General features: G+C 37.9%; 1 long non-coding RNA gene across 1 annotated transcript in view; it reads left to right on the top strand.

Annotated features, from left to right (window-relative positions):
• Positions 1–4,541: 4,541 nt before the first annotated feature.
• The window catches only part of LOC114068374, a 20,717-nt gene continuing 12,673 nt past the window's right edge, over positions 4,542–12,585 (top strand). The window contains exons 1-2 of the long non-coding RNA XR_003573583.1: positions 4,542–4,691; positions 9,320–9,347. This is a non-coding gene — a long non-coding RNA (uncharacterized LOC114068374). The remainder of the gene's footprint in view (positions 4,692–9,319; positions 9,348–12,585) is intronic.

Raw genomic sequence — 12,585 nt, 5'->3', positions numbered from 1 at the left:
GAACCAATTACTATGGATTATTACCAGTCATCTGAGTATATCTGGTTTCTTCCAGTGATTTTAATTCTTCATGTAGGGGATCTTCTTTTTCTCTGCTGGATTTGATTTTTTTGTTTTAAGATGCAACAAAAAAATTAAGAATGCTAATTTAAGGCAATGGGATTTTTTTCCTTTTTGAAACAATGGGGAAAAACATAAGAAATCATAAATTCAAGTCCACATAGGAATTTACGGTAATCCCGTTAAACATTCTTTTGGCCACAGTGTAAGCATTCGCTGTTAATTTTTATGCTTTGAACGACTGTTGGTGTTATGTATTTATATCAAAGCTGGATGCCTTTTCAGAGCTGGATGTCTTTTCAGAATCTTTAGTGGCTCTCAATGAATAAATGCTCAGCCACTTATATACCAGGACAAGTTGAGAAACTTCTGGTCAGGAACCTCTACTGTGACTTGGGATCTGAGTCCCATTTCTGAATTTGTACAAGATTCCTCTCTTGACTTACAAATATGCCTCTTAATGGCCTTGTGCTTGAAATTCCTCTGTGAGCTAGTGAGGACAGGAGATTCACCCTCCTTAATAATAAGTGCTGTCAGATAATGCAGCTTTAATATAAGATGTTTGTGGAGTATCTTTGTAGGCGTCTTTGGAATGATGTTCAAACTTTGCTGGATTTGTAGCTGCCTCTACATCACATATCACGTGTATAGTGTTTCTATACAGCCAATTCCTTGGTTGCCCTGGCACAGAAAAGCCTTATACCTAGTGCACCTTGTATTGAAAAACCTGGATTTACAGTTAAGCAGCCAATTGAATTAGTAATTCTGTGCTGCTGCTTCTGGGAGATATGACAGGAAGAGAGACATTGTTATGTAGCTTCTTCATGAAAGGATCTGTTTCCTTCCTTGAACACTGGAGATGTCTCAGTTGCCCACTGTGAAATGAATCTATATGCAGATGGGAAATCCATGCCCCTACCAGGGGAGTTTTGATGATCAGCATTTGCAAGCAACAGAAAATATTTTAGCAAGGGACAGGTGAAGCTGTATAACAGTCTTCACATAAACTCCTACTTGTTGAAAACCTTGAAAAGTTTGCCTTTGATCTCTGATGATGCGTGCAGTCTGCAGCATGGAGAGCCTCTATTTGGCAGATGAAACTCTTCCCAGAATTAATCCTGTGCTGACTCAAATATTTTGTGTTCTTTCTGGATGTAATTTTCCTGAATCAGACCTCCCTTTGTCTTGAGAAGTTTTTCTTTCCAGTGTGCTCAAAGATAGTTTTTTCTCATGATGTCTTCTGAGCATGGGACAGTTTTGTCCTGGAGGTGCAAGAGATCTCAACGAGCGTACCCCAACTGAGAAGAAGAACTTGGGAGAAGGGAGTCACTCTGCAGGGAGCAAGATTTGTCCAACATGCAGCTAGAAAACTCTGGGTAAAGCTCCTGCTGCTCTGGTGCTGCTGTGCGATGCGCCCCTGACATGGGGACCCTTAATACTAGTGGCTCTGTTGCAAACTCACAGCACAGCTTATTAGTGATGTACGTGATGTTCGCAGTCAAAATCAAAGCACCAGCGGCTGATTGCACACAGTGGAGTTATGATGCAATTACTGAAGCTTTCTGCATGCAGGGTTTTGAATGAGTAGGGCTTCTGTGGTAGCACAGGTGATATTCCTGAGGCTTTCATAATCTTTCTAGCGAAACTCTGTTCTAGAGGGAGAAAATTTGAACTCATCATCATAATAAAAAAAAAAAATTTAATGAGTGCTTTGTATGAAAGTTCATTTTGCTCCTGGTGTTGATATTAGTATGACAGTGGGATTGAATGTTCATTTTTGTACACACTGATGAAGGTATTTTTTGAGAGGAACTAATTAACTGATTGGCTGGTCAAGAACTTCAATTGTTTTGACTAACTTGAAATTAAAGATAATGTGGTCTCTAACACCAACTGGAGAACAACGATCTTATTTTCCCTTATCATTACGTGAAATGTAATTAATTTTTTCAAATAGCTTGAAAGAGCCGGGGGAGAAAGGAAATAAAAGAGAAAATTCTAACCAATTTGCTGCAGCAGAAATGAGATTATATTGTAACTCTTGCGTCATTTTCTCTAATGCTATCCCTTGCCTGGAATGAGAGGTAGGGGCTAATAAAAGCAGAAAAACCAGAAGTTCAGAACTAGTAACAACATCTGTCTCTGCCAGGGCAAAAAGTATTATGAAAAACCATATCCTTTTCCCATCAGGCTTCACTGTGCTTCTTTTATCTTGTACATTTCCTTAATGTTTTTTGACTGCATGTCTTGTCCTTAGTAAAGGAAACATTCAGTGGCGTATTAGGAAAGAGCCTGAGCAAAGATAGGAACTTAAACCCATTTCTGACTAGGGAAGCACAACAAACAAAAATACCATTTGAGCCCTTGAATGTTCCTCTGTAATGTTGTCATTAGCAGTTGTCATATACAAATATTTGGTGGGAAATCTTATGTATGGCAGCATTTTCCATGCATGAATTCTTACTGGGTTTTTTTGGGGCACTTCCCAATTTGTACGCTAAGAGATCAGCAGTTAGATACCTTCATGAATTTCCAGTTTTATCCCACCTATGTATTTTATCCTGAATTTATTCTAAATAGCAGCGGAATTACTTCTAGTAGCATCCCCTTTAGTTCTTCATCCCCACCAAAGTCAATGCAAAAAAATGTGAAAGCCAAACTGCAGTTTAGCCCCTGAATGGGGGGAAAAAAAACCACCACCACAAAAAAAAAAAAAAAAAAAAAAAAAAAAAAAAAAAAAAAAAAAAAAAAAAAAAAAAAAAAAAAAAAAAAAAAAAAAAAAAAAAAAAAAAAAAAAAAAAAAAAAAAAAAAAAAAAAAAAAAAAAAAAAAAAAAAAAAAAAAAAAAAAAAAAAAAAAAAAAAAAAAACGGGGGAAAAAAAAAAAAAAACAAAACAGAAAAAAAAAGGTAAATATTTAGAGGGACTACAAAGATAGATTTATAACCCTATGTGCAACAACAACTAAAGTCACCATAAACCTTGTTTGTTCCTAAGACAAAGGAAAATAGTTTAGCTCTAAGAAAGATTTATATGTGACTCACTCAAATTCAATGTCTTGTTTCTCCTCTTCTTGTTTGGTTTTATTGCATCACATTAAAGGAATCACAGAGGAGATGGCTCTTGCTGCAGCATAATGAACTTGCAGTACATAATGAACTTGCGGTAGTATAATGAGCACTGGAATTTTTTGTTGAATACATGAAATTTGTCCTACTGAAGGGAGCAAATGATGTGGATTGGGGTGCAGTGAAATTTGTGTCATAATGTGAATATAATGCATTGCATATGAGTGTAAGAATTGTTCAGAAGAAATAAGGCCCTTGTTTTTCTTTTTTGGGATGTTTTTATGAGATGATTTCAGAGATCAGTTTTGTGTTCCATTCTGCTGGTCTTTGTGGGTTACACCAGCCCCTTCCTTACTCAGTGGCTGTGCTAGTGGTCCTGTAATTAGAGGGTATTCCCATGAATGTGCAGCACTGTGTGCATTGTAGGAATACTGCAAAAATGCTATCAGTAAGGTGGAATACCGGTATTATTTCACCAAGAAAATAGCGTCTTCCTAAGAGAACATGATGTTGAATCTAAGCAAGATAAACTAAGCAAATTTTCACCTTTGTATAATGTCTTCTTTCATATATCAAAGTTTTAATCAGTTAGTTATTCCTGTTGGTTGTCAATTATGTGGTAAACACAATTCAGATTTCCAAGATAAATGTATTTGCCATGCTATGTTCATGGTATATTCATCCAAAACATTGGCTCTCCTCAGGTATCAGAAAGCAGATTCTTTTGTTAGATCTGAGTACTTGCTTTTGCTGCATAATTACTCCAGGTAAAGGTTTAATGAAAATTAATGCATTTTTTTGTTATCTGTTATAAAATGAATGCAGATGTATTGCAGTAGCTCTAATACATAGTGACTGGTGAGTAAACCTAAGAACCACGGCAGTGGCATGGTGGTATAAGCGTCTGCTTTCCTGCTTCTGTTTAGGTCAGCAGCAGGTCCAAAGCACTTGTCTTACTTAGTGACTTCTGTTTGAAAAGAAAGGCAGAGTAAGGATCTGTGAAGTGAGAAGTATGGATTTTTTGAAATTAGTTCAATGCCATACTTGGATGAAAATGTAGGTCTTGTATCTCATTGCTTGGGATGCTAGTTTTTTTGCTCTGAAAATACCTCCTAAAATCAACAGGTTTCTGTTTCTGAACTGCTCAGTTCATAGCACTGATTCATGTCTCTATATCTCTTTGTATAAAAATAGCATTAGAGTTAGTTAATTTAATTTTTAAAGACTTTTAAGACCTGGGGATAAAACATGTCGATGGGCACAGGTTGTTTGTTATCTGACCCCACGGCGCTGGATGGGGAGGATGAGCTCATTTTTGAGATGTGTGTAGGCTGCCCTTTACTGCAGAGTTAGTTAATAGAATTAGGCATATTCTCAAGCAAATACCTTTCCCTTTTGTTGTGATTTCAGCATGCTGCTCCCCACATCCATATGACCAATGGTAAGGCCTTGCAAGCCAGTGCAAGTGCCATCAAGACAAGCACCATTCCAGTGATCAAGAGACAGAGGCAAAATTGGCTTGATGCTTCAGAAGATGGTTTCTTTATAGCCACAGAAGAGACCAGGTAAGAAAAATGAAATCTTAGCAGGGAATGAGGCTTCACAGCATATGTGTTACTGATCCACAGTTTGAATAACAGTTTTTGACATCATTATTTGAGGTTGTGTTACAACAAAGAGCAGTGTTATGTCAAAGCTAATGCCAAATTTTGCATCTTCTATTTACTAATACTATCAGTATTTCATAAGGAAGACTTAGAGATAATTCTCTGTGGCAAAGATTAGAACTTTTTAATTATCATTAATTGTAGTTCATATACAGTGAGACACCTCTGATCATTCAGTAAAATGTAAATGCATCCACAGTGTAGGTTATACTCTAAAATTTTCAGAACTTGAAAAATAGCATACAGTGGAGAAATATGCAGTCAATAGCATCTTTTCTAGGCTAGAAATTGATTTCCTTTAAAAACAACTAAGATGATAATCTTCTTCAGCTTTTCATTTACAGATTAATTGGTAAAATTTAATGAGCTTTTGCTTTTCCCAGTAGGGTTTGATATCACGGAAGAATCACTAGTTTTCTGGAGGTTCCTCTTTATTTTCTTTCCCTGTTAAGATCTGATCATTCCCTGATTTAATTCAGACTAGACAAGAAGTTGTAGTCTGTTTTTGTAAGCTGTGCTTGCTGGACCTGTTATTTAAAAACCTTTAATATCTTATTTAAGCAAGGGGATTATTAGAGTGAGTAACATCAGACTGCTTCTCATTTCTGTGATTATTTCACAAGCCCAGAAAAGCTGGTAGTTGAAGAAAAATGTAAATAAAAAAAAAGAGGGAGCAGAAAGAACGTATGCAGATACAGAGCTAACAAAGGAAAATGTGCACATTTAGTCCCATTAATGATAGATTGATCTAGGAAAGTTAACATACTAGCACATGACGATTTGATGGTTATTTCAAGATCAATTCAATATGACACTTCATCTTGCTTTACTATGAGGAATGCAACAATTCAGAGAAAGTGAATGAACTCTTAGGCTTCTAATTCTAGCCCAGATTGATGGCATTCACTGTTTTGAGGGTTGTTTGGTGCAAAGAGCTTAGTAGTATCAGACTAATCCCTAGTGATTATATCCTGAGACTGGTTACCTTTTGAAGTTATAGAATTTTCAATTTCATTTTTTCCCAATGACTATAGAGAAGTGTCTGTCAAAGGGTGAGATGAGTCTTACACTGACAGTGACTTCCCAGTGATCTTTGAGGCAGCCCAAACAACTTACCTAGACTAGATGTTTAAATTCAAGGTGGTCAGGGCATGGTGAGATGAGGCTTGCCTTTGCAAATCACTCATCTGTGAGAGCTCTGCTTGCTCTCATCCCAGGATATCCCCCTCCCCACTCCCGTGGCTGCAAATACCATACCCAGGCCAGGGAGCAAGGCAGAACTAGCACTGTCTGTCCCTCCACACCTCTAGGTGTGTGTAAACAAGGGACTTGTCCTCACAGCTCTGCATCTGTGGCTCTTCTCCAAATCATGAAAAGTTTAAGGAGGAACATTTGAAATCTCCTGGTATGGGAAACATAGGACAGTTAGACCTCACTGATACTCCTCAAACAAGGAGGTGCCTGAGCTTGTGCTGCTGCATCACTCTGGCAGGTGCTGGAGCAACACAGCAGGGAATGCTCAGGGACTGGTGTGGACTGAGCCCTCCCAGTACAGCTGCTTCTGGTCTGACAGGAGCTGACCCCATAGTTTGATGCCAGTACATGTGCACCCACCTTGCTGCTGTGAAAACAACACACCAAGAAGTGTTAGTGCCTCTCTCACATAAATCTTCAACGCTATAACTAATGGGAGACAGCAGCTTTTTATCCTGTGAACTCAGTTTCACATGAGATCTGTTCCTTCTCTCTCACAGCACTTTTCAGTATTTTTCTTTTCTTTTTGTCTTTTCCTGTCCCCATCCTGTCCCCCTTGATTCCTTCGCTCCCTCAGGTGTGTTTTCTTCTTTCTAAGTTTTTCCTTTGATTCCTTTCACCTTTACTCCAAGATTATTTAAAAGAGCCTTTAAAGCTCCAAGTGGAAAGCACTGCCTGGTTCAGCTGCTAGGAATGCACTAATGTCCAAGGTGACAATTGAATGCTCTGCTCTTTGGGGGAAGGTGGAGGAATACACTAGTCCCTGACAGCCAACCTGTCCTGTAATAGATCACATAGCTCAGCACCTCCATGATGAGTTGAATGCAATATAATTGCAGTGGGAAAGATATCTAGAGTGGAGATGTTTGAAAAAGCAGCACACAATTTGCCTAGTCCTGACAGAGAATGAAAAAAAAAAAAAAAAAAATCAGTTACCAGGTTGCATCCATTAGGTTCTGAACATGTTCTGAACACTCAGCTCAAACATAATCACCCCATTTAAGGTAACAACTCATTCTTTAGGACACTTGTTTCATGTCCAGTCTATTTTATCATGTAAAATTGTTCATTAAAAATACATATAAGAGAGACACATGGTAATTATAGCAAAAGGAAAAAATATTCTTTAGTGTATTTGAAGCCTGCAAAAGGGAAAATATTTTTCAGTATAATTTTTAGTTTGCAACAGACTGTTGATATTATCTGAGGAAAAAAAAGAATAATATTATTGCTCCTAAGCTAAATGAGGTACCAGTCTATTTCCAGTTAATCAAACCAAAGATGCACATGAGCATTCTAAACATTATTATTCATCAATAGATTAGATAAATATATGTATTTATGACTAAAGCACCATTTTAGAAGATATTTTTAAAGAAATTATTACCTTTTCCTCCCTGAATTTAAGCAGCAATCTTATTTCTATAAAGTTAACTCTTGTGTATCTAATTGCTCACAGATTTGAGATATTTGTAGCAATGGATGAATAGGGAGCTAAATATTCAGAGCAGTGAAAATAATTATGGAAATTATGTATCATCTAAGTTTGCCAAGGTAACCCTTGGAGTTACCCTACAATTTTAGGGCACTCCCCTTCACTTTGCACTCAGGCCACAGTTCAACAGTACCTGCAGGTGTACTTAAAATTTAGTGTAAGCATATGTATCATTGAAATACAAAGACTAGAGTCTACATCTGAAGTTCAGCATATTTTTAGGTGCTAATCTGGCCTTCAGAGTAGAATAGGAATGTATTTTATATAAGTTGTAATGTGTATCCTCATACATTTCAGCTTTTTTTTTTTTTTTTTAAGTTTTAGCTGTTTGATTGCAGTTTCCTCCCCTGTTGTTTATCAGTATCTTCACATCTGGAGAAAAATGGCAGCATAATTCTCATTTGTATTTCCTTTTCTCTCAGCCCAGATGCCACTGCAAAGCCAAGCATTTGCACAGTGCCAAGCCCCAGTTATTCCAGTCCAGGGCTAGTCTGGGGAATAGACAAAGTTTTTCCCTCTGCTACATGTTAGTGGCATGAAGGAATAATCCTTATGAATTTTTCTATATGAATTTGCTGATTCCCTTCCTGAATACCTATCAGCACGCTAGTGAATTTTGCCAATAAATATAGAGGTCCCCAGTTTTCTTATTTCATCTCTAGTGACAAGCTGCACTCTCCATTCAAAAAACTTCCTGGCGCCTTTGTGCATCCAGCTTACATGGGATTTCCACCCCTCTGTTCAGTCACAGGCTCACAACAGGGATTAATCTAGGCAGAAGACCAGATGACAGTTCTAGAACACTTACCTTTTGACATTACATCATAATTTTTAATGTTGACCTTTGCTGGATTTCACATTTTTTCTTTCTGTCTTTGTACTCTTTTTGAATGAAAAAGGAATTCTCATTTCCTACTGTGAAATAACTTACTCCTGATTTTAATCTAAAGTGTAAATCTGTTTACACAATTAATTGAAAAATCAGTCTCTTTAAAGAACCTCGTGTTTATCACTGCTCACCAAGACAGTCTCATTTCTTTTTTAGTATACTTAGACATGAGTTGCTAGGATTCTCCTAGCACTAAGTGCCTGCTCTAGGATTAACCAAAAGTCTCATAACTATAAAAAAAATTTATTCAGGACATTCTACTAAATCACCTTTGCTATAAGGAAACATTTTGGGTGACTAGCTGTGATGTGGATTCTATCGTAGGCCTGGTTAGAGGTTAATGCAGCAAATTCCCATATTCTGTGGAGTTAAATCCTTTATGCGGAATCACTGTTCTGGGAGCTAAATAATAATTGAAAAAAACCTAACAGTTCATATTATGGTCTTCAGAAGTTTAATAAAAATGTAATATATTGGCTTAATATTGCTTGAATGATAAAAAAAACACAACCATAATCTAGGAGTAATATTAATAAGATAACTGTTGAACTGTTGGCTGTCAAGGTGAATGTATCTGTTGATTAAAACTTTTCCTACCAGTTCTAGGCATGCAGTGTGCATACAGTCCCTACACGCATGCTCTGTCCGTAACAGAGCGCATGTGCATGCTAATGGTCATACTTGTGTAGGGACAGCTGAAACACTGGTTGGTAAATGAGTTATTTTTTTTTTTTTTTTTATTTCAGCATTTTCATTATAAGAAATGTGTGGAAATGTTTGGCTGAATGTGTTACAGCAGCAGATTCTATATGCTTTCCCTTCATGGGCCAAAAAGCATATTTGCATATAGATCTGCAGTTGAATGACTCGATGCTTGTTTCCTTTCAGTGCTGAAGCAGTTAGAAACCTTCTCACGGTAAGTGCAACTCCATTGGGAATGAGTTAACTGCAACTGCTAAAATTAGAACATGATCTTTAGCTGTTACCAGCAGACATGGCTTCCTTTTTTGCTGATAAAATGATTTGAGAGGCATCCCTGTGGCAGCATTATGTAGGCAATTTTCATATTTCTCACTTCATGTTCTGTCTCCAAAAGGAAAAGCTTCCCTTGATTTGTTGAGATACTACATAAGGATATCACAATTGCTGCGATAATTACCTGAAACCGCTCATTTTTATTTATGCATGTCTCATAGCACACACAAAAAAGCTTAAAAACCAAAGTTGCATGTTCAGAAAGAAGAGAATGTGAGGCTGATGACCAGCTTCTGCAAAATGTTGTCTTGTCGTGCTGTCAGTGGTCTGGTTCTCTTACAGAAGTGGGGGAGAGCTGTGCTAGTGCTCACAGCCTTTCATGCTCCTGTTCGTGCTGCTATCCCTCTCTGCAGTGTAGCCTTATCAGTGCAGACCCTAACCTGTACCTTTACAAACTGAAAACGACTTTTGTGAACCCCAAATTAAAATTAAGAGTTGTGAATGATCTGCCCCTTCTCCCTCCCACGAGTGTGTTTTAATCAGTGCTTAGACAAAGGTTGTGCACGGTGTTTGAGTTACCACTTGTAGCACGTGTCTTGGAGAAAAGGGAAAACTGGAGGAGTAAGGTTTCAGCGCCTGGGGTCTGATACGCAGTGCAGGGGTGCAGGTCTATATACAAGTCAGAGTTCCAGTGCTATCTGCTCTTCTCCTTCTTCCTCTTCCCATGTGCAATTTCTATCCCAGAAATGTCCATGGGTATCTTTACTCTTTCTTTTCTGGTTGTCCCCAGCTGTGCAAAAAAAGTTGTGCAGCAAAACCAGTATTTTCATAAAGCTGAGGCACTCTGATTTGAACTGGGATTCTAGTTTTTAACTATACCATACTTGGATCCAGGGCATAGTGCATTTTCATTTTCTACCTGTATGGCACTGTGGCCATTAGACCCCAGTCCTGTAATTGTCTGCAAGAAGATGCCTGGCTGCACTTGTGGAGCATCAGCTGCAAGCCTGAGAATGTGATGCACCAGTTCTCTAAAAAAAAAACAACCAGCCCCTGAGGATATAATTTTCTGGTTCCTTTACTTCTGTTGTATTATAGATTTGTCATACATCTTGAAAGCAGGGATTACAGAGCATATCCCTTAGAATTTTGTCTAATCCCCGCTGATAGGATTGCAAATATCTTATTGATTTGCCACAGCTGAGCACAGGTGAACTGACAACTATCACCAGTCACTGTGACTATACTGCATATGGGGAATTTGGGGAGGAACTGTCCTTGCTACAGTTTAGGAGCTGTCCTACTTGGCTAGCTCCTGTTCAAAGTTGTTATATACTCATATGAAAGAATAATAGTTTCTGGGAACTGTTATTTTGACCTTATTTAGTGTGAACTATTCATGAATGCTGCACACTGTTCACAGCTTATAAATCATACTTTTCTGAGCCCTACTGAGGTACTGTGATACAGAATTGCAAGCAGAAGTGTAGAAACTAGATCATAGTCTTTTGCCATTTCTCACTGAGCAGTTTTCATGGGTATTACAGACATTTTCTTTCAGTATTTACCTACATGAGTTTTTCCTCTTGGGCCTTTTATAGTGCCTACTAAATCAAAGTAACACTGCTGTGATAATGCAAATGTTTGTTTTTAAAAGCAGGATCATTCCATGGAACTAAAATCGACTCATTTGAAGAATGTGAATATTTTTTTTAACTTAAGGAATCATAACTATTTACAGGAAAAACATACAGAAAAATATCTCAGAGCTCATTATAAGATGTGCCATTAGACAGAACTGGTAGGTTTGAAAAGTATATAGTGTTATGAGTTTTGCTTTATCTGTCTTCAGATCAAATTAAATACAGTCATTCTGGCTTGGAGCTATATATTAATCTTCTCACAGTTTAATATGGAGTTTCAGTTACACTGTATTAATCTACTTGTCCTATTTAAAGCTACGAAGTAGAGGAAGGATGTTGCCATGGTTGGAGTGCTTGCCTATGACTTAGGAAAACGTGATTCCGTTCCCTGCTCCCTCACGGACTTCCCAGGAGACCTCGAGCAGGTCTTTTAAGTCTCAGCATTTACATACTGAACTCCTAATATCAAAATTAAGAAGGTGCTTCAGTACTTTGAAGATCTGGAGGCAATTACCAGTGTACCTTCAGTTCTTTGCCTGAAGACTCAGATGAAGTATTCTTCACTCTTTCACAGGGCTGTTGTATGCTGAGCAGGTCAGAAGGCTAATAGGGGATCTTCTTTTAGAGAAAACTCTTTGTTTTTATTGGTAATAAAGTCTTACTGAAATGCCACCCAGAACAGTCCAGAAACTGTTGACTAAAACTGGATGATTTGTTAGCTTCAGAGCTGTCTCTGCTGATTAGCAGGTGAAAATTAATTAGCTCACAGCTTCGGCGATGACTGCAGGGAGGCTGAGGCTGGGAACAGATGGTTGTTAGTGACCTAGTTACTTCTGCCTGAAAAGTCACACTGTTGGCTCTTGTAAAATGATCTTATCTGATCCTACCCTGTTGTGAGCAGAAATTCAAATATGCTGCCTCTCTAGGGTGGCTTAGATACCAAAGTATACTTTGCAATTGCATGTGAGGTAGGAGCTTGAATGTGGTTAATTCACATGATTCAGCTAAAAAGCAGTGGCACATTTGGAGGTGTTACTCAACCACTTGCAATCTTCTCCACTGCCTTCAACAAAAGTCCTTTCACGTTCAGATAGTAGCTGCCAGAAGATTTTATATTTGGGAAGGGAAATACTCTCTGAAATGAGCCAAATTTTATTGTCTTGGGAAACTTATGAGGGGGAAAAAACCCCAAATGAAATACAGGGTTGATAATTAGTGCATTAAGAACTGTCTGAAACACAGATGTTAGTGGAGAAGCCCCTGTATAAGCACTTGACTTTTCCATAAACCTTGTTTGCTTTGTTAGACCTTCCAGACCCAATTCAGCAAAGCTCTTAAATCCATTCCTGACTACCACTGAGCAACATCCATCAGCTTGAGTACATCACATAGTCCATGGTACACCTTTTATTTCCGGTGTTAAATTGGGATGCCATGCAATTTTTTAACCTGTTTGGGTTTTTTGTTTGTTTGTTTTGTGGTTTTTTGTTTGGTTTTTTTTTGTTTGTTTTTTTTTGTTTGGTTTTTGTTTGGTTT

This window comes from Empidonax traillii, unplaced genomic scaffold (assembly GCF_003031625.1).
Source record: "Empidonax traillii isolate 1590-97213 ecotype Southwest subspecies unplaced genomic scaffold, ASM303162v1 scaffold1052:size197283, whole genome shotgun sequence".
Classification (NCBI taxonomy): Eukaryota; Metazoa; Chordata; class Aves; order Passeriformes; family Tyrannidae; genus Empidonax; species Empidonax traillii.
This window is presented reverse-complemented; position numbering and strand designations above follow the sequence as displayed.